The sequence below is a fragment of the Lactuca virosa genome, chromosome 3 (genome assembly GCF_052849685.1).
Source record: "Lactuca virosa cultivar CGN04683 chromosome 3, Lactuca_virosa_CGN04683_v6, whole genome shotgun sequence".
NCBI classification, from domain to species: domain Eukaryota; kingdom Viridiplantae; phylum Streptophyta; class Magnoliopsida; order Asterales; family Asteraceae; genus Lactuca; species Lactuca virosa.
Window position 1 is genome coordinate 386,704,206 of NC_136428.1, and position 24,445 is coordinate 386,728,650.

A 24,445-nucleotide genomic window follows, 5' to 3' on the forward strand; every position below is an offset into this window, starting at 1 on the left:
CATTAATCCAACAGGAGTATGGCATAACTATTGTTTAGAAAACATAGTGTGCATGCTTGGAGCATGAGACAACTATTGTTTTAATTCAAGTGTTAAGTTGATAAATCGAAACATTATGCAATGAATAATGTGTAATCAATATGATGATAAATAAAAGGTGTTTTATTTATATTCTTATGTTCTGAGACCATATTGGATTTGATTATTCTTGTGTTTCACTTTCCATGTTTTGATTTCCCGAATAACTAGGTTATTCAAACTCTCCACAACCAATCATACTTTGGAAGTAGGTATGAATCAAGACTGACATGAATTGGGCTTGTAGATGTCTAAAGTGTTTGGACATAGCAAAAGTTGCTGCAACATTCATGAGTGCTCTTGGAATGAGATTCGAGTATCGGATTAAACCCACGCTCATTTGAATCACTTCATGGATTTTATCACAAGTGATCATGAGACGATAATATCTTATATTATTCAAACGGAGACGTATGAGTTGTAGTTGCGCGTCAGTTGCACTATGACATATGTAAACGCAACCAGTAACTTGGTTGTTATAAAACATATCGTTGTGTGTAATTTGATGAGTAAGTACAAACGAACATTTGGGTCGAAGTTTATCCATTCCTTTTACCCTTGGAGGGATAAAAGCGATATATGTGGGCCCCTCGATGATTTAGTGATGACACCCCTAAGTGCATGGCCAAGCCTGGACTGATTTGATTTGTTTAATTAGTCACTCGTCATAAATCGGAAATCGGGAAACAACAAATGGACAGAGAGAATGATTATAATCCATGTCTCAGTCCATATGATATCTAGAATGGAGGAATATATGATCCTTTATCAAATGGACACGTCATTTGACTAGGTCAGAGTTCGGCAGCGGCTTTAAGAGCTACGATTGCTAGTCGGGATCTTGGAGTCATACTTGAATATTAGTTTTAGAGTTATCCAAGTGGGAGACTGTTGGATTAGATGTCTAAGCCCATAACTATTATCGGTATGTACTCGACCCGAGAGTAGCATGGTCCATTTGGGTTGCACTTCACCCAAACAATTTGTATGGATAGTCTTTTGAGAATAGTATGTCTATGGTTTATTAATATATTATAAGTTATAATATATTAATATGAAATCATATTATTTAATTAGTATTGATCAAGAATTAATTTAGTGATCAAAAGGAACTAATTAAATATGGACTCTTATATATATATATATATATATATATATATATATATATATATATATATATATATATATATATAATGGGTCAAGTTCATTTAGGTTGGGCTAAACTTGCATGGATAGTCCATGGAGCTTTAACCCATGGATCCTATGGAAATGAAAGTTCATGGCTATTAGGGTTTACATGAATGTAACCCTAATCCTCCATACTATATAAAGAGGTCTTTGGCACATGAAATGGCACTAGTGTGTGAGTAAACAAGAGCGGGCCGATTTCTAGTGTGATTACTATTGTCTCAAGTTTTCCAAGGTGTTTTGGTGATTTGTGATTCCACTTAAGGCACCCACATTATTGGTGGTAGGCTCTTGAAGCTCCAAGGAATCAACCACAAGAAACGGTATGTCATCCCACTAACTTTATATTACAAGTACCCCATGGTATGTTAGTTGGGATGAGAAACTTGGAAAAATCATATTTGCATGTATAATAGAGAAAACATAGATCCAAGGTTTCTACGGTTGCATGTACACCATAGGAGTGTTAGAATGCTCAAAACCCATCACTTACGACACCCTCTTACTGACTCGTTAATGCTACGGCTCCCCGCAGTATCACAACACTCTCTCGCTAATCATTGAATACTACGGCTCCCTGAAGTACCAAGACACTCTCTCGCTGACAAGTGAGTACTACGGCTCCCCGCAGTATCATGGATGCTATGGCTCCTTGTAGTCTTGCAACATTCTCTCGCTCACTGACTTACCATGGGCTCACTCCATGGTTTCTCATGATAATCCCAAGCGATTACTCCCACCCGGATCCACTTGCTCTCTTATCACCCCATAATCTCATCATCAAGTCATCACTACATTGAGTTCAACAAATCATGTTGCGCAGCTCAACATAGATAGGTGCTTACACCCACCCAACTTATGCACCACCACTCCTGATGTAAGTTCTCGTAGGCAAGGCACTTTTCTCGGCACCAATACACCCTTATTCAGTCCCACTCCGACAACAATTAACTGATGGGTTCCCACTGAAACAAAATTATCTCGGTACTCCACTCGCAATCTCACAACCCGAGTCCTAACATGACCAAAATTAGGACATCATACACGGGTACCTCGGTACACCATCACAACATCTCACGATGTCTCGTCTCAACCACTGATCTTCCACTCACGCGACTCGAAACCTTGAAATGATCCCATCTTACAAACTGGAACACGGAGAAATCGTCGATGCCTGAAAACACGGTGACGAAAATCCGAAGCTCCATCCTCTACTGATCACTAAAACTACTCATACCGACTCTGAAATTGGTTGACAAATTAACTGTTGCCCCTCCTGGAGTATAGATCACAATCTATACCTATACCCGCAAATATCAGCTATTGCACCCTGAACTCGGCGACTCAACCGCCTTGAACTCAACATTAGCAAACCTGACAAATCCCTGGTCAAAATAAATTATCTGACCAACGGCCACCTGCCATGGATTCACTCATCCTTTCTTAAGCACATACACATATATCATATTGCCTTGCACCTCGCCTCATCCACCAATAACCCAGGTCTCGTGTGTCCGCACCGCAGATCTGCATAACCAGTTCTCTAACCGCACTTGAACGGATCGCTGATCCTCTCGATAGTATACCCAGTTCTCCCACACTCAGGGTTCGAACCATCACTAGCTTATAGGCATACCAACAATCTACTCCATAGACTGTTTCACTAGGTATATCACACTTGACACTTGGAACGTACCACGTGATCACTCAATGATCCTCCCGATGACAACCAAGCAACTTCAAATATCCCGCATCTCAGACAAAAACCTCAAAATCCTCCCAACGTGAATGCCTCTAGTCATCTTGAATGCCTCAGATCGACACACCTCCGGATACCCCGATTGTTCCGAAACAATCATGACTCTCAATCTGGAAACAATGCACTATCACGCACCTCGTCTCTGATTCCTCGACCAGCCTTCCATCGCGCGAATCATAAAAGGAGGGACCTCACTCTCACATTCTGTACACAACGAGGGCCACCGCCCTGATATACTCCTCTTAATAACCTGGAACAACTGCTAAAAGTATGCCTCCCTCAATAAGGCACCTCTTTGTCCTCTTCCATCTTAGTCCCACTGATGACTTTCTCATGGTATAAGAAATACCTCGCAGCAAACATATTGCCCAAATACTCTGATGGAAAGGTTGCAACCCTATTCTACCCCACGGGGTTTACCTCCAAACTCTGGAACCAAAGGCTCGCTATCTCTTGTAAAAGAGGGTGACATCTCAACTACCGGCCGACTGCTCAACTCAGACTGCAATCCTCCATGAAACCTCATCTCTACTCACCTCCGAGTCTTGCGACTCCAACAGGCGTCTAACCCATAAAATCTCTTGGAAACTAACTCGATATCCCCTTCAAGGTATACTCGATTGAAACTTGTTCAACATGGCCCTCTGGCCCCACACTCTATCATTTCTGATCTCAGTCTAATCAATTACAACGGGATAACTAGTAAACTCTGAAGCACTAACTGACACAAATCATGGTACTCGAACCATGTTATCACCTCTCAATCTGCCACGAATCATGGTACCCGGACCATGTTATCACCTCTCGATCTGCTACTCAGAACATCTAGGGTTCCCCCTGTTTCGATTACGGGTCCTCTGCTTTCAGTAGTACGGGCCCATACTACCTGCCACATCTACCCATACTTTCCATACGGATCGTCCCAGATTTCCTAAGTAGCTGCTCAACCTTCTCGATCACCAATCTCGATATACTTGGTCGCTACCTAGTGAATACTCTCCTCTATCAGCATACCCATCTGACTACAGACACTCCCTAGGCTCTTCTTAGATTCTCATACTTTTATGACATCAGCTGCTGAAGAACTCCTTATGATGCCTGCCACCTACGTCCTGAATATCGTCACATTCACTTAGTAGCCGACTCCCATCATGAAGTGTTCCATAAAGCACAAAGCAAGCAGCATTCAAGCATCGAATAATCTCCACCAACACGTAAAACCACTCTAGGTTACAACTCTATTTGCTCTACTCACTCTCAAAAGGTATCACCGAACTTAAGCAACCCTACCCCTCGCATGTATCTAACTACTCTCTCAGTAGGCTCCTCCAATGCTCATCTAGATATCTCTCCTAGATTACTCCTCTACTAAAAGTTCTCTCTAAAAGATTCCTGCTCGATACTCTTACTCAGCACATACTCAAAGCACATCACAGATAGCAGAATTCCTAGGCTAAGGAATCACAAATCAGGCAACTCTAGTCCTAAAATATGAAATACCTAGCCTATCTTCTAGCATACATCCCTAATATCTCAATAATAACTCATAACACAAATAAGTACGGGCATTTTGGGAAATCACCGTTCGGGCTCTGGTTGATTGTACACACTGCTCCTTCTCGTTTTTCTCTTAGAAACTCTTGCTTGTTTTAGAAAAATCATTTCTTTTGAAATTTTTTCTCAAATCCTCAGTTTGAGTCCAAATATACCCGAAGGTGCATCCGAATCCCCCAAACCAAGGCTCTGATACCAACTTGTAACACCGTAAATTTTCAAACAAAATTTTAATTATAAAACCACATAATTCTCATAACACATTTCACAAAAATCCCATTTATTTAATTTACAAAACGCAACTCCATAATTGTTTAATTAATAATCCAGGATCCTCGAAACAAAACTTTTCTCTGATGCGTACAATTAAGCCGGCGCTTTCCCTCGATCCTGAGAAGAACCTGCAATACATATCACATAACACGGTAAGCACGAAGGTCCAGCTCAGCTCGTTGAGTTATCGCACGAAACACATATCCTCAGAAGTCTCGTGAAGGTCCAGCTCAGCTCGTCGAGTTGACCCCCAACTCGCCGAGTTATCGTATGATCAAGCTCCTCGGGACAAACCCTAACCGACTCGTCGAGTCGGCTCATCGACTCGGCGAGTCCATTCAAACTCATTCCTCATTAAGACGATTTTAAGGAAGAAAACCCTTCCAAACTCTAGATCCAACATCCCAAGGCTCTATTATCATGTAAAGCCACATGCTTTACGTCCAGGCATGGCACTTAAGGTTTGAAAGGCCAAGAACATGCTCTATTAAGGGTTTTCCACTCAAAAGCTCTATTATGGCTGAATAAAGCAATGACCTTTGGACTCTAGGGACCTCACAAGGTCCAGATCTGAAGTCCAAATCTCTATATGCACTCAATACACTCAAAGTCCCAATATTAGATGGAAAAAGCCCTAAACTCCATAACCATGAGATCTACCCAACAAAATCAGAAAGGTGTGGACTTTTTACCTTTTCTAGAAGCCCTTGGATGAACTAGCAACGGATCTAACAGCCTCCTCTCGTCCCTTGTTTTGAAATCCTTCCTTCTCTTCAAAAGATGCACCAAAGCACTCAATGTTAACTCAAACACTCTTTCTTTGCTCAATGGCCGATTAGGGTTTCTCTCAGTGAAGTTGGGTAGCTGGTGAGCCGCAAATGAGGCTATAAGTTTCCTTAAATAGACCCCAAACCAGGGGATTTAAGGTTTCATCACATAGCGTCTACTTGGCAAGTCGACTCTCTGACTCGTCGAGTAGGTTACTAATTCCACGTGGCCAACCACGACTCTACTCGACGAGTTGAGGCACCAACTCGCCGAGTCACCCAGGCAAACTCGAAAATAAAATATAAAAATGTTATACCTCAGAGTCAGGATGTTACAATTCTCCCCCACTTAATTTGATTTCGCCCTCGAAATCGCTCTTTAGCAACACATAGGTCAAGCCTAATAACCCGAGAAGCACCACCGAAAGGAACTCATACCCTACAATAATCTTCCTCCAAAGACACCTGAACCCAACAGGAACTCCCAATCCCGAAAAAGGACAGACCCTTCTGCCTCTACGGTACCCATTCTGACTCTCCAGAATTTGAAAACTCTAGTGGTCTGCCTCCCTGTTAGACCAACCTCGCAAGATATCTTCATGATAATAGTTCCTCGAATAATAGACCCTAGTATCACACTGCCATTCTCATTTTCTTGTTGCGACTGATAGAATCAATTCATTAACCAATAATTGGCTACCGAACACTCATACTAGATATACTAATCGATCCAGATCGTACTCCAAAGGAATGAAAGGGTCACATCTCACCAGGGACCCACCACATGTACTGCTATCAGAACCTTGTCTGAAAATAAGTCCTCAACACTTTGTCCTTAGACTCAAGAAAATAATCATGCCCGCTCGTAAATATCCCTTGATATCTCTAACCATAAGCCCCATCTTTCCTTCAAATCCCTCTCGACACTGAGCACCAGGTCGACTCCCGACCCGACGGTTGAACCTCCAAATGTTACCCATTTCACATCCAATATAACGACTTTATAGACTCTTTCTCACAATAGCTATATCAGCCCATCGTGACACACAAGTCACGTAGTTCGCTTTGCCTCAAATGAATAATACAGTCCCCTCAGAAGTTGCCTCATCACCAACCTCTGTCGTCTATAAATCACTAGTTCCATGTGTCTCGCGGTCCTTCCCATACCAACGAAACTAACCCACTCCGGTCTAAGACATCAGATGGATATTAATGTTGGGTTATGAGCATTCTAACACTCCTAAGTGTACATGCAACCCTAAATACCTTGGATCTATGTTTTCTCTATTATACATACAATTATGAACATCCAAGGTATTATCCTAATCTAGCATACAAAATAATAAATATAACAAGATAGAATACATACCTCTTTGATGTAGAATGTCTTCATGAAGCTTGAGTGCCTATTGCCCCAAGTGTGAGACCTCAAATGGTTCACACAACACCAAATACACTTGGAATAACTTGAGAGAAACTTGAACACTCCTTGAAATCGTCTAGCCCTCACACTCACACATTAGTGCACGATTTCTTGAGCCATGGGATTCTTTTATATGGTGGCTATTAGGGTTACACCATGTAACTCATAACTTTACCCATTCCTTATGCTCCATGGATTTTAACCTCCATGGAGTATCCATGGGTCACCCCATGGACTTAGTCCAACATAAGGAATCTTGGATCACAAGCCCACATATATAACAATGAATGATTTACACAATCAACCCATATATTTAATTAGTCTCCTTTTGATCACTTAATTAATTCCAAATTAATTCTTGATCAATACTAATTAAATAACCTTATTAATATATTAGAACTTATAATATATTAACCAACCTTAAGTGTTATTTCTCTCATTATAGTCTATCCAAATGCATGATGCCATGCCACCCAAATGGACCATGCCGGGTCGGGTCAAGTCTTACCAATTATAGTTATGGACTTAGACATTAATCCAACAGTCTCCCACTTGGATAAGTCTAAAACTATTATTGCGTATGATTTCAGGAACCGATCAGCAATCGTAGCTCTCAAAAGCTTCTGTCGAACTCTGACCTTGTCGATGAACTCTGACCTTTGTCAATGACTTGTCCATTAGATAAGGGATGATATATTCCTCCATTCTAGATATCATATGGACTGAGACATGGATTATCAATCATTCTCTCTGTCCATTTGTTGTTTCCCGATTTCCGATTCATGATGACTGACTGATTGAACAAATCAAATCAGTCCTGGCTTGGCCAAGCACTCACATGTATCATCTTTAAATCATCGAGGGGCCCACATATATCGCTTTTATCCCGAAGGTAAAAGGAATGGATAAACTTCGACTCATATGGCTTGTTCTACTACTTGTTGAATCATACACAAAGGCACGTTTTATAACATCGAATTACCGAATGCGTTTTCGTGCAATCAATGTACAACCAACTCATAGTAACAACTCATATCTCTAGGTTTGAAGAATATAAGATATTATCGTCTCATGATCACTCGTGATAAAATCCATGAAGTGATTCAAATGAGCGCGGGTTGAATCCAATACTCAGAACTTATGAGCACTCATGAGTGTTGTAGCACCACTTTGTCCACCAACTTGGACCTCTACAAACCAACCCATGACAGTCTTGATTCATATCTACTTCCAACATATGAACGACTGTGGATGGTTTGAATAACTTAATCATTCAGGAAGAGCGACTTAGTTATTCTGGAAGTCAAAACATGCAAAGTGAAACACAAGAATAAATGAATCAAATATGGTATCAAACCCTATGAATATAAATAAACACTTTTATTTATCACCATACTGATAACTCATTATTCATTGTTTCGGTTTTATCAACTTTATACTTGAATTTAAAACAATAGTTGTCCCATGCTCCAAGCATGTACACTATGTTTTCTAAACACTAGTCATGCCATACACCAAGTATGCATAGTATGTTTGTCTATGATATTTACTTTGTAAAATAGATCAATTGAACATCACTCCAATGATCCTCTTTTCAAAGTCCCAAATCCTTACTGCAAATGCAAGAATTCCAAATTCATGCCATTTACTGAAATCTGTTAGATTCTAAACTTATATGCATTGATCCTCTTAATGATTATGCACGAAGTCAGAAAGACTTGACAACAATCATTACAGAGCATTCCAAAGGAGATCAGCTCCTTGGAAACATCCTTCTTTCATTAAGTTTCCTAATCTTACACAGATTGAATAATTTCTAACTTTGAAACATTTCCATATTCCATTTTTGACTATCACTTCTGAACAAGAGTTGCCTCCTTACAGATTATGTCAATATGGTCCTTCCAGAATTAACATTATACTTCCAACTGTCCTTGAGCAACCAATCTTTGGTAAACCATAGATTGTCCTCGATAATTGCTTAATCATTTTAGTCATATCCAATTCTAGACCTTTTCCCTTCATAATGCCCCAGGCATTTGGAAAATTTTAGAAAGGATGAATATAGCACATGTAATCGATCCTATATCTGAAGCATATGGGACACGATTCATGATGTCTCACATAAAGACTAAACCAGTCTTTTGCTATAATATTTCCATTTCAATTTGCCAAGTTCTCAAAATTCAGATTATGAAAAGGGATGCCGTAATCATAATCGAATTTTAGAACGCAAATAATGGACCCATATATAGAATTTCCTTATGTTGAACCATTCCAACATGAAATTCATATATATATATATATATATATATATATATATATATATATATATATATATATATATATATATATATATATATATATATATATATATATATATATATCCTTGATTAAATACGATTAAAATCTCAATCTAAGCTTTTAGAATTGAAATGAAGTATAATTTCCTCTCCCTTAATTATAGCAAAACAACTTTTTCAACCCCTGCAACCTCACGAATTGAAACTTTTGTTTTCTATAATTAACATTGCTAACTTGCAACCTCACTAACATGATGATTATTAGCATAACACTTATGCTCCCACTAGCTTTAACATGTACTCAGAAATCAGCTGACTTTCTTACCAAAGTTCAGATTTCTGATACTAGATTGTTTTGATAAAACTTTATGAAAATCATACACCTCTCTTAGATAGCTCACATGTGTGTCTAAACAATTTTAGAACTATGAAAAGGGATGCCGTAATCATAGTCTCAGTTGTTTAGAGCTTTTCCACTTCTCACAAGTCCATGTTAGTGTGCCGGTAAACCACACACGCTCCACTAACGACTTTGAGAATGCAAATATCACAATTGCTATCTAGCTAAAATCTACTTTGTGAAAGTGTTTCCTCACCATCATTTTCATGAATCGGAGAGAAACCTTATGACACTTAGATTTAATAGTGTATGTGTTCTTATCCATGTGAATTTGTCAAAACCATAATCACAAGACAAGGTTAGTGACAAATCCAAACTCATATTGATTAAACTTGTGCAATCTTAAATTCTTGCCATTTGGCAGCTCAGGTGCCTGCCATTGCTTCCAAGTAGTTGTGCAACCAATTAAGAACTCTCAGAACTCCTATGCAAAGCCAACTTGAATAGGCACAAAAATTTCAACACGATAGGTTATAAACCTCAAGTCGTGTGCTAGTGAAGGACTTTAGGTTTTATTCTTGATTAAGTCTTGAAACTTTCAAGAGCTTTAAGACTCCCACTGTCCTCTTGACATATAAGACTCCCTTGTCAAATATTCAAGAGATAGTGCGGATTCTTTATCAAGACTAACACTTTACACAATTGGCCTAAGTTGGTCTCTGTTTTATCCAAAACATCACAACTTACCAATTTCAAATGTACAAGAGTAGATAACATTTTACTCTTACATTTAACTAGTGTTAACAAACCCTCTTTAAGATATGTCACTCAAGTTATAATCTTGGAGTATGACTCTAAGAATTGTTTTGGAACGAAGTATGACTCATCTTTTTGATTTAACCATTTCAACAATTCATGACTCCTCTTCTTGACTTTAGAGGACAAAGTTGATGGGTTTTGAGCATTCTAACACTTCCTAAGTGTACATGCAACCCTAATAACCTTGAATCTATGTTTTCTCTATATACATGCAAATTTCTTTTTCAAGGTTATTTCCTAACTAGCATGGCATGGGGATTACATAAAACATAAAACTAGTAGAAATACATACCTTGTTGTTGCTTGGATTCCTTCAAGACTTTGTGAGCCTAGCACCCCAAATGTTGTGCCTCAAATGCTTCACACAACACCACAAGACTTGGAATAACTTGAGAGAATACTTCTAGCACTCAAATTTGGTTATGCCCTCTCTAGTAACACTATGCCCACTAGGTCCACTTTTTGCTAGCCATAGGGTTCCTTTTATAGTGTTGTCACAATTAGGGTTTACACATGAATGCCCTTAATTGTCATGACTCTTTATTTCCCATGACCCATGGATTTGTAACTCCCATGGACTATCCATGGAGCTCCATATGGTTACATCCATAACCCATAAACCATGGATCATTAATCCACCATAAAAGAATTGATGATTGTCATAATCAACCCTATATATTTAATTAGTCTCACTTTGATCACCAAATTAATACTAGATTAATACTTGATCAATACTATTATTAATATATTAGAACTTATAATATATTAATAATGATAAGTGCCTTATTCTCTCATTTAGTCTATCCAAGTATTGCAATGCCATGCAACCCAAATGGACCATGTCGGGTCGGGTCAAGTACATACCAAATAAAGTTATGGACTTAGACACTATATCCAACAGTCTCCCACTTGGATAAGTCTAATAACTATATTTGCAAATATGACTTCAAAATCTGACTAGCAATCGTAGCTCTTTCAAAGTCTCTCGGAACTGAGATGATGATGATACGCCATTTAAGATAAGTGATCATATAATCCTCTGTTCTCATGATATCAGCCGGACAAACACATAGAACACGGTCTTACTTATTGTCCAGCATTTGTTTCTCGATCTCTTATTTGTTTCGACATAGAACTAAATTGAACACATCAATTAGGTTCTGACCGGACCCGGTACATAGGTCAAAACCAAATCATCGAGGGGCCCAGATATCGCTTCTATTTCTAGAAGGAACAGATAAACTTCGACTGATATGCTTGTACTAACTACTTGTTGAATTATTCACAAAGGCACGTTTTATAACATCGAGTTACCAATGCGTTTTCGTGCAATCAATGAACAACCAACTCATAGTCAACAACTCATATCTCTAGGTTTGAAGATTTATATGATATTACCGTCTCACGATCACTCGAGATAAATTCCATGAAGTGATGCAAGTGAGCGTGGGTTGGATCCAATACTCAGCCCTTATGAGTACTCATGAATGTTGTAGCAACCATTGCATTGTCCAAATCACTTTTAGACAAATCATACAAGCCAAATTCATGACAGTCTTAAATCAATACTTACTTCCAAAATTTGACTGACTGTGGATGGTTTGAATAATAACATAATTATTCTGGAAGTAAAAACATGCAAAATTGAAACATAGTAAACAATCAACACAAGATAGTAACACCTTACTCATAAATAAATAACAACTTTTATTTATCATCAAATGTCAATTACATTTTACAAGTTTCAGGAATCTAATTATTGAAACTAATATCATCCCTCAGCCCAATGCGCCTCGCATGCTGTAAATGCTTAACCCTGCTCAGTCCCTTCGTGAGGGGATCTGCCGGGTTCTCATTTGATGATACCCTCTTAGCCACGAGGAGTCCTTCTTCTATTCGATGTCTGATGAAATGGTATTTTCTGTCAATGTGCCTAGATCTCCCGTGATCTCTTGGTTCCTTAGCCAAAGCAACCGCACTTTCGCTGTCACAGAAAATTTCCATTGGCTCTTTTATAGCTGGTACAACTCCAAGGTCTCCGATGAAGTTCTTTAGCCATATCGCCTCCTTAGCTGCTTCACTTGCTGCTATGTACTCTGATTCACAAGTAGAATCAGCTACTGTCTCCTGCTTGGAACTTTTCCAAGTAATTGCCCCTCCATTTAGGATAAAGACCCAGCCTGACTGAGAGCGGAAATTATCCCTATCAGTCTGGAAGCTAGCATCGCTATATCCTTCCACTCTCAAGTCATCACTGCCTCCGAGGGTAAGGACCCAATCCTTAGTCCTCCGCAGATACTTGAGAATGTTCTTTACCGCTGTCCAGTGTGCCTTGCCAGGGTTCCCTTGATATCTACTGACCATGCTCAAAGCAAAGGCCACATCAGGGCGAGTACAAGTCATAGCATACATGATCGAGCCCATAGTGGAAGCATATGGTATATGACTCATTTCAGCTATCTCAGCCTCTGTACTCGGACTCTGAGTCTTACTCAGCTTGGCATTACTCTGGATTGGTAATTCTCCTTTCTTGGAATCTTGCATACTGAACCTCTTCAGTACCTTATCCACATAAGTACTTTGACTAAGTCTAATTAGTCTCTTACTCCTATCTCTCAATATCCTTATCCCTAGGATATAGGCAGCTTCCCCAAGGTCCTTCATAGCGAAACACTTCCCAAGCCAGGACTTAACCTCCTGCAAGGTTGGGACGTCGTTTCCTATGAGAAGTATGTCATCCACATACAACACCAAGAAGCTAACTATGCTCCCACTAGCCCTGACATACACACAAGACTCATCCTCACTCCTAGAAAAGCCAAACTCTTTGACTTTCTCATCAAAGCAAAGATTCCATCTGCGAGATGCTTGTTTCAATCCATAAATGGATTTATCAAGCTTACACACTCTATTAGGGTATCTTATATCGACAAAACCCTCTGGTTGAGCCATGTAAACATCCTCAGCCAACTTTCCATTAAGGAAAGCGGTTTTGACATCCATTTGCCATATTTCATAATCATGAAATGCAGCTATGGCTAAAAATACTCTAATAGACCTAATCTTAGCTACTGGTGAGAAGGTCTCATCATAGTCAACTCCCGGAGTTTGAGTAAAGCCCTTCGCAACCAGTCGCGCTTTATAAGTGTGTACCTTCCCATCCATGTCGGTCTTCTTCTTGAAGATCCGTTTGCACCCAACTGTCTTACGACCTGGTACATTGTCAACCAAGTTCCAAACTTGATTGTCATACATGGACTGAATCTCGCTGTCCATAGCCTCCTTCCATTTAGCAGACTCAGGGCCTGCCATGGCTTCCCTGTAATTATTAGGTTCATCCAAATCTATTAGTGTACTATCACTAATAAATGTATCACCTTCAGTGGTGATGTGATAACCATAATAAAAATCAGGTGTGTTCCTCACCCTAGTGGAACGTCTTGGAGGTACAGACTCATCTATCAGATCAACAGGAGTTTCCTCCTCAGGTTGGTCGATAGCATTTGAGGTTCCTTCACCACTTGACTCTTGAAGCTCTTCAAGGTCAATTTGCCTCCCACTGTCCCCTTGGCTTATGAATTCTCTCTCACGAAAGACTCATCTTCTTGCTACAATAACCACATTATCACTGGGTCTGTAGAAGAGGTAACCAAAGGATCTTTGTGGGTAGCCGATGAAAATACACCTCTCACTTCGAGGTTCAAGCTTATCATGAGTCTCACGCCTCACGAAAGCTTCACAACCCCAAATCTTGATGTGGTCCAAATTGGGAACTTTCCCAGTCCACATCTCGTGAGGTGTTTTGGCAACCTTTTTAGTAGGGACTAGATTAAGGATATGGGTGGCAGTCTCTAAGGCATACCCCCAGAAAGAGATTGGTAACGAAGCTCGACTCATCATGGAACGAACCATATCCAACAAGGTTCGATTGCGCCTCTCAGCTACACCATTCAACTGTGGTGGTCTGGGAGGTGTCAATTGTGAGACAATCCCACATTCCTTAAGATAGTCAAGGAACTCAATGCTAAGATACTCTCCTCCCCGATCGGATCGGAGCATCTTGATGTTCCTGCCCAATTGATTCTCCACTTCCTGCTTAAACTCTTTGAACTTTTCAAAGGTTTTTGACTTATGCTTGATTAAGTAAATATATCCATATCTACTGTAATCATCAGTAAAAGTCACATAATAGCGATTAGCATCCCTTGTAGCAACTCTGAAGGGCCCACACACATCCGTGTGTACAAGGTCCAACAAACCTTCACCCCTATCACAAGTACCTGTTAAGGGTGACTTTGTTATTTTTCCAAGTAAACAAGACTCGCAACTATCATCTGACTTGAGGTCAAATGATTCCAAGACTCCAGCCTTTTGGAGTTGGCCTATGCGCTTCTTGTTAACATGTCCAAGACGACAATGCCACAAGGATGCTTTATCCAAGCTATCTGAAGAATCAATATACAACACATTATTTCCTAGATTGTCTACAACATTCACGGCTTCATATACACCATCACAAGGTAATGATTTAAAGTAAAATACATCATTGTAATAAACATTAATAGCACCATTTTTATTATCAAATGAAAATGTAAAACCTTGTTTGTACAAGCCATGAAAGGAAATAATATTTCTCGCCATTTCGGGCGAGTAACAACACTTATTCAAATCTAACATTAACCCATTATTAAGCAATAAAGAATAAACTCCTATCTTGGTAACAGGTGATGCTTTCCTGTTGCCCATGACTAAGTTTATCTTCCCGTGCTCCACTTGCTCACTTCTTCTTAGTGCCTGCAAATCAGTACAAATGTGAATACCACACCCTGTATCAAGCACCCAAGAATTAGCATTAGATGAGTTGTTAGACAACATTGTGTAAATACCTGCATGGGTGGGATTAACCTTCCCATCTTTTAGATCTTACAGATATTTGGGGCAGCTTCGCTTGAAGTGTCCCTTATCCTGGCAATAGAAGCATTGTGCTTCCTTTGGGTTTGAAGAAGGAGTAATGGGACCTTTCTTTGTCCCACTTGAAGAGGAACCATCAAGAGTCTTACCCTTGGTACCCTTCGAAGGGCTTTTCCTCTTCTTACCCTTTCCCTGCCCAATAGCCAGAACAGGGGCTGTTGAAGGAGTAGAAGTAGCAACCGCTTTACCCTTAAGGCCATTTTCAGCTGTCCTTAAGAGTCCTTGAAGTTTGCTAAGTGTGACTTCCTCCTTGTTCATATGATAAGTCATACGAAACTGATCATAACTTGGACGTAAGGAATGGAGAATGATGTCAATCGCCATTTCCTCAGGAAAGTCAACATTTAGCTTCAGCAACCAGTCAACGAACCTTTGCATCTTCTGCAAGTGACCGGTGATGGGTTCACCATCCTTCATCCTTGCGGTTATCATGGAGGAGATGATTTCATACCTCTCCTGACGCGCACTCTGATGGTACCTTTCCATCAGATCCAGGTGCATCTCATAGGGGTAGAAAACTTCATAGGATTTTTGAAGTTCAGGAGTCATGGTGGCCATCATGATGCATGCTACTTTAGTAGCATCCTTTTCATGTGCAACAAACTCCGCAAACTCTTCAGGAGTAGCAGTGGCTTCATTCACTACCTTAAGCTCCTTATCGAGGACATATTCTTTGTCCACGTAGCGGGTAATCATTCTGATGTTTCTGATCCACTCATTGAAATTGGATCCATCAAAGATGACCTTACCACACAAGTTCATAAGGGAAAATGAGCCTGTTGGGTTTGAGCCAGAAGCATTGTTGGAAGACATCTGAAAGGAAAGAAAGACAAGTTTCATTAGATTAGGAATCCTTAATAATTCACCCAAATGAAATATTAAGGCTAGAATCCAACAAACTATTTATAGTTGGAAGAGGGATGCCGTAATCCATACTATAAAATATTTGAAGGTAGGTAAATGACGATTTACCAATTTCCACCATAAGAACGAAATATTTTATTATTAGGTTTTATTGGTTTTGAAACTCCTAGATCTTTTGAGATACATTGAACTTTTCAATGGCATGTTTGAATCTCGATTGTGCCCTCTCAAGTTTGTGACTGGGATGCCGAGGATCACAAACAAGGTGTGAATAACCATACAAATTGACTTGGTACCCTTAACAATATTACCTAATCGATGTGCCGGTTAACCACACACGCTCCACCGATCTATAATAAGGTCAAGTTACCCTTTGCCACTCTTACTAGTCCATGTTAGTGTGTCGGTTAACCACACACGCTCCACTAACGACTTGGTAAGGTACAAAGTGTAATTTTATGGGCTAGCACCAATTTCACATTTTCCTAAAGTAACTAAGATTGGGAATTTATAATGTATAGTTACTTTATAATTCATTATACTTTTAACGAGTATTTAAAGTCGTATCCTACCCGTTCGGCTAACGACCCTCCACCGATCAAGGAAGCGGTGGGTGAGAGTGGACACCCATTAAGTCACCATTTTATAGGCAACAACCTTATACCCCCCTTATAGACCGGCTTCGTGAATGAGGCCTACTAACGGTAAGAATGACATATTCTTATACATATCTATATAATAAAATTATAATAATAGTATAAGTGTTGATTTTTAAACTTTTTAAAAATCTAAGGTTTAATTTGGAATTAAAGTATTAAAGTATAAGACTTTTCAAATTCCAAAACTTGAGGGCAAGATTTGAAACTATTCCAAGTCTCTTCAATTTGTAACTTATGAGTTTTAATGGTTCATAAAATGAAGACTCTTCATTTTATGAAACCTCTTTAGTTCTTTAATCACAATTAAAGGAAGTGACTTTTGGTTATCCATAACTTGAGGACAAGTTATGGACACCATCATAGCCATTAAGATCATGAATTAAACACACATGGTGGTTACACATAATTCCTATGATCTTCTAAAAACTCATAAGAACACAAATTCATGTCAAGCAATTTCAAGAAATCATATAAACATATACAATACTTGAAAATTGATAAAAGTCATGTAAAATGGGTTAACATAATCATTATCATTTTGAAAAACAGATTTTACAAGTCCAAAACAGATTGGGATAATGATCTTAATCCATTTCCAGCAACAAAACTCGAAAAAACTGCCCAGCACACTCCTACTCGCCGAGTGCATTATTCTACTCGGCGAGTAGAATGAATTTGTTCATGGACTCGGCGAGTCCTCCCCATGGACTTGGCGAGTCCAGTCGTCAGAATGCAGAATTTTCGATTTTTTAAGCAGTTTTGCATCAAGTATACAGAAAACAATCCTAGGCTCTGATACCACTGATGGGTTTTGAGCATTCTAACACTTCCTAAGTGTACATGCAACCCTAATAACCTTGAATCTATGTTTTCTCTATATACATGCAAATTTCTTTTTCAAGGTTATTTCCTAACTAGCATGGCATGGGGATTACATAAAACATAAAACTAGTAGAAATACATACCTTGTTGTTGCTTGGATTCCTTCAAGACTTTGTGAGCCTAGCACCCCAAATGTTGTGCCTCAAATGCTTCACACAACACCACAAGACTTGGAATAACTTGATAGAATACTTCTAGCACTCAAATTTGGTTATGCCCTCTCTAGTAACACTATGCCCACTAGGTCCACTTTTTGCTAGCCATAGGGTTCCTTTTATAGTGTTGTCACAATTAGGGTTTACACATGAATGCCCTTAATTGTCATGACTCTTTATTTCCCATGACCCATGGATTTGTAACACCCATGGACTATCCATGGAGCTCCATATGGTTACATCCATAACCCATAAACCATGGATCATTAATCCACCATAAAAGAATTGATGATTGTCATAATCAACCCTATATATTTAATTAGTCTCACTTTGATCACCAAATTAATACTAGATTAATACTTGATCAATACTAATTAAATAATACTATTATTAATATATTAGAACTTATAATATATTAATAATGATAAGTGCCTTATTCTCTCATTTAGTCTATCCAAGTATTGCAATTCCATGCAACCCAAATGGACCATGCCGGGTCGGGTCAAGTACATACCAAATAAAGTTATGGACTTAGACACTATATCCAACAAAAGTGTGATATGGTATCTTAATCATTAAGATGATCATAAACATGATACTAAAGTACTCTCCCATCTTTTCAGATTTGAGAAACTTTTATCTTTCTGCCATACTTTGATTCTTCTTATTCGTTCTGTCTCACATTGAAACTTCTCCAATGCTACAGACTTATACTTAAACTTAGAAGTATAACCATATTTACTGAACTTAAGTAAATCATGACGAATAGTCTTCTTGATCTTTTGTGGTGGACTTGACCAGTGTACAAGAATGTGTACTCGATCCCTTAGTCCTTTCCTTATTCACATAAGGAATTAGTCTTAATTTTCCAAGCTGAAAGTTCTCATTCATCATACTATACAACTTGCATGATTCCAAGTTTTGGTCCAATTGAACCTTGGGTAATGAGAATCTTTCCTTATTTGGTAATATTAGACACTACCACAACCGAAAGAATCAAATCCATTTTTTCCAATATTCCTATCAATAGAATCTTATAAGCAACAACTTTTCACAAATGCCATTGTAAGGATACTTAAAATAAATAAAATCAAAACATTTTTCTTTTATTTTAAAACTTTGCGGAAAAACTTATCCTTACAATCCATATGAAAACCTTGTTGTTATCTATTCCTAAGCAATATAAATATCATAAATCTTAAGTAATAGCCCAAAATTCTGATCACCGAACCATGCGATTGAAATCCATCTTCGCGATCAGAATCAGCATGTACTTAATAGAGTTAGACAATGGACTTTACCTGAAGTAGAGCCAAACTTATTGACTTTAACATCCTTAGGTAAATTTGGCAGCTTCGTAACCAATGCCCCTTCCTTTGGCAATAGTTACCTATGGACCCTTGATAATGGGACTATCTCAGACTTCGCCTCTCTCTTTACCATTGGGTCAACCGAGTTGACTATGGCCCATCCCTTTCCATGAGGAAGAGAGAGCTTTACTGGATATCCAATGTCATCATTGTCAATGTCCATAGCGTTTTAGGAAGTTGATCTTAGCAAATAGATAAGATCATTAAGGGTCTTGTCTTAGTCTGTTTCATAGGATTCCCAAAAGAACTCACTATGTGACTTAGAAAGTAGTTGAGCCACCAACTTTCTCAAGACTTTGACACCCAACTCTCCCGGCTTGTCAATATGTGACTACATCTCCAAGATGTGATCACATCTAGACCTTGCCTTGCCAATAGGGCTTGAGTGACCTTAAACTTTTTAGGAACTTGTGGGTTAGGGAGAATAATTGGAGGAGGTGAAAGAAGTATGATATCCAGGGGACATCATCTTCATTTAGGAAAGCTTGTTTCAAGAGATTTGGGAAGATCATAAATGTCTAGACCAAACACCTTTTTGGGAGATATTCAAGATAGTTGATTTAAAGTCCTTAATATGACACCCAATGTGAAATATTAAGGCTAGGACCCAACAAACTATTTTATAACTTAGAAGAGGGATGCCGTAATCCAAGCTATAAAATATTTGAAGGTAGGTGAATGACGGTTCACCAATTTCTACCATGAAAAACGAAATAATTTATTAGGTTTTAATTGGATTTGAAAGTCCTAGATCTTTGAGATTCATTGAACTGTTCAAAGGCATGTTTCAATCTCGAGTGTGCCCTTCAGGTTTTGTGACTGGGATGCCGAGGATCACAAAACAAGGTGTGAATAACCATGAAAATATACTTGGTACCCTTAATATTTACCCCTTAATCAGTGTGCTGGTTAACCACACACGCTCCACCGATACTATGATAAATATTAAGTTACCCTTTGCCTACCTTGTTAAGTCCAGGTTAGTGTGCCGGTTAACCACACACGCTCCACTAACGACTTAAGCAAAGTGCAAAGTGTAATTTCATGGGTTAGCACCAAATTCACATTTTCCTAAGTAACTAAGATTGGGTATTAATAAGAGTTTAGTTACTTAGTATTTATCATTAATACTTTTAATGAAAGGAGAATTATAGTCATTATCCTACCCGTTCGGCTAACGACCCTCCACCAGTCAAGGAAACGGTGGGTGAGAGTGGACACCCATTAAACTGCCATTTTATAGGCAGTAACCTTATACCCCCCTTATAGACCGGCTTCGTGAATGAGGCCTACTAACGGTAAGACTGACTTTACTCTTATACATATATATAAATATTATTAACTTATAATATTATAAAGTATAAGGGTTGAATTTTAACTTTTAAAATTCTAAGGGCTAACTTGGAATTAAAGTATTCATAAGTGAAAACTTTTCAAATTCCAAAACTTGAGGGCAAGTTTTGAAACTATTCAAAACTAATTAATTCCATAACTTATGAGTTTAAAGTAGTTTTAATTAAAAAAAAAATTCTTCAAGTTCCATAACTTGAGGACAAGTTATGGAAGACTTTAAACTAATTAATAAAAAAAAATAACTTTTTTTTTATTGTAACTTATGGAACTAATTAAGGTTACACTTTTTTTTTAATTTAATGAAGAGTCTCTTGAACCTCCATAACTTGAGGACAAGTTATGGAGTCATAAAACCATTTAATTAGAACTAGACTCTTCATTTTGTAACCTTTGCCAACTTTTATGAGTTTTATGATTCTTAAATGTGACTTTTCATATAACTTGAGGACAAGTTACAAAAACACACTTTGGAATCAACTCTTAGATTAAAATGGATTGAAAACAACTATTTCACACAACTTTTTTATTAATCTAAGAACCTCATAAGAACAAGATAATTCAAATCATCAATCTTCGAGAAATTAGCATGAACATACAAACTAATACAAATCTTGAAATGATGACAATTATCTTAGAAATTAGATTAGCATGAACATTACCACATCAAAAACAAGTTTATAAGTCCAAAAACATCTTAGGGTAATGTTCCTAGTCCAATTCCAGCCAAAACAATCGAATATATGCATCCAACTCGATTTTTCAGCTACTTTGGCAAGTATAACAAGAAAACAAGCCTAGTCTCTGATACCACTGTTGGGTTATGAGCATTCTAACACTCCTAAGTGTACATGCAACCCTAAATACCTTGGATCTATGTTTTCTCTATTATACATACAATTATGAACATCCAAGGTATTATCCTAATCTAGCATACAAAATAATAAATATAACAAGATAGAATACATACCTCTTTGATGTAGAATGTCTTCATGAAGCTTGAGTGCCTAGTGCCCTAAGTGTGACACCTCAAATGGTTCACAAAATACCAAATACACTTGGGATAACTTGAGAGAAACTTGAACACTCCTTGAAATCGTCTAGCCCTCACACTCACACATTAGTGCACGATTTCTTGAGCCATGGGATTCTTTTATATGGTGGCTATTAGGATTACACCATGTAACTCATAACTTTACCCATTCCTTATGCTCCATGGATTTTAACCTCCATGGAGTATCCATGGGTCATCCCATGGACTTAGTCCAACATAAGGAATCTTGGATCACAAGCCCACATATATAAGAATGAATGATTTACACAATCAACCCATGTATTTAATTAGTCTCCTTTTGATCACTTAATTAATTCCAAATTAATTCTTGATCAATACTAATTAAATAACCTTATTAATATATTAGAACTTATAATATATTAACCAACCTTAAGTGTTATTTCTCTCATTATAGTCTATCCAAATGCATGATGCCATGCAACCCAAATGGACCATGCCGGGTCGGGTCAAGTCTTACCAATTATAGTTATGGACTTAGACATTAATCCAACAATTAATACCCCTCAAAATGAAACGCATCCACCAATCCGAAACTCATCTCGTGTACTCAATACATGAATGGATCCAGACTCGAGCTCGAGAATATGATTCAACAGCATAATTGGAACCACTCATTTTCAATCTGGTACTCAACTCATGACCCAAGATTCGCGAATTTATGAACACATCAACTCTGCAATTTCCTTCCGATTACGGTAATCCCTCCTCATCCCAGGGATATAACGATTCCCGACTGTCACAGAGACCTCATTATCGACCCTGGTCCGACAACCAGGTTCCTAAAGACTCAAGTGGTAAGGCTACCCAAGCTTGGGAACTCCACTTCGTCATACTCTGACTAGTGAATACTACAGCTCCCCACAGAACATTATTCACTCTTATCGACTACTGAGTGCTATGCCCCCCCCCCCCCGATAGTCTTAAGACGCTCCTTTATTGACTCATGAATGCTACGGCTCCCCACAGACTTACGACACCCTCTCACAGACTCGGGAATGCTACGGCTCCCCGCAATATCACAACACTCTTTCGCTAACCAGTGAATACTACGGCTCCCCGTAGTACCACGACACTCTCTCGCTGACTAGTGAGTACTACCGCTCCCCGCAATATCATAACACTCTCCCTCTAACCAGTGAATACTATCATGACACTGTTGGATTAGTGTCTAAGTCGATAACTATAATTGGTATATACTTGACTCGATCCGGCATGGTCCATTTGGGTTGCATGGCATCGGGACATTTGGATAGATCTTTTATGAGAAGAGGATATTTGTGACATATTAATATATTATAAGTTCTAATATATTAATATGAAATCATATTATTGATCAAGAATTAATTTGGAATTAATTTAGTGATCAACAGAGACTAATTAAATATATGGGATTGATTGGGTAAATCATTCATTCTTATATATGTGGGCTTATGATCCATGATTCCTTATGTTGGGTTTAACCCATGTGGTGACCCATGGATACTCCATGGAGGTTAAAACCCATGGAGCATAAGGAATGGGTAAAGTCATGGGTTACATGGTCTAACCCTAATGTGCACACTATATAAAGACCCCATTGGTTGGTGAAATTGGCACTAGTATGTATACACAAGAGGGCAAGCTGATTTCTAAGAGTCAAGTATCTCTTCTCATGGTTATTCCAAATGTTGGTGATGTTGTGTGAACCATTTGAGGTGTCACACTTGAGGCACTAGGCTCTTGAGCTCCTAGTACATATGATTGTATGCTAGTTAGGGTAATACCTTGGAAAAATGATATTTGCATGTATAATAGAGAAAACATAGATCCATGGTATTTAGGGTCGCATGTACAACTTAGGAGTGTTAGAATTTCAAAACCCAACAGTGGTATCAGAGCCTAGGCTTGTTTTCAAGTTATACATGCTGAAATTGCTTAAAAATCGAAAATTCTAGCTTCCTAGGCACAGGACTCGCCGAGTCCACTGATGGACTCGCCGAGTCCATGAAGAAATTCATCCTACTCGTCGAGTAGGTTCATACACTCGATGAGTAGAAGCCCCTGACATCATATTTTCGACTTTTAAGGCTGGAATTGGTCTAGAATCATTACCTTAAACTGTTTTGGACTTATAAAACCTTTTTTTGATGTGGTAATGATTATGGTAAACCAATTTTAAGGTTATTATCAAAGTTTCAAGTTTTATATATGTTTATATGATTCTTGAAAATTGTTGATATGGATTGTTCATGCTTATGAGTTTTGGTAGGTCATAGGAATTATGTGCAAATAGTTTGTTAGTGTAATTCTTGATCTTAATGTCATTGTATGGACTCCATAACTTGTCCTCAAGTTATGGATTACCAAAAGTTTTTTTGTGTTACATTTTTTTATGAGTTGATCTAGATTAATGTTAAGTTATGTGATAATTGTTTTCAATCCAAATTGATATAGAGGTAGTTCATAAAATGTGTTTTTGTAACTTGTCCTCAAGTTATATGAAAAGTCACATTTATGAATCTTAAAACTCATAAAAGTGCCATAGGTTACAAAATGAAGAGTCTTTTTCTCATAAATATTTTTATGGACTTCATAACTTGTCCTCAAGTAATGGATGTTCAAGAGTCTCTTCATTA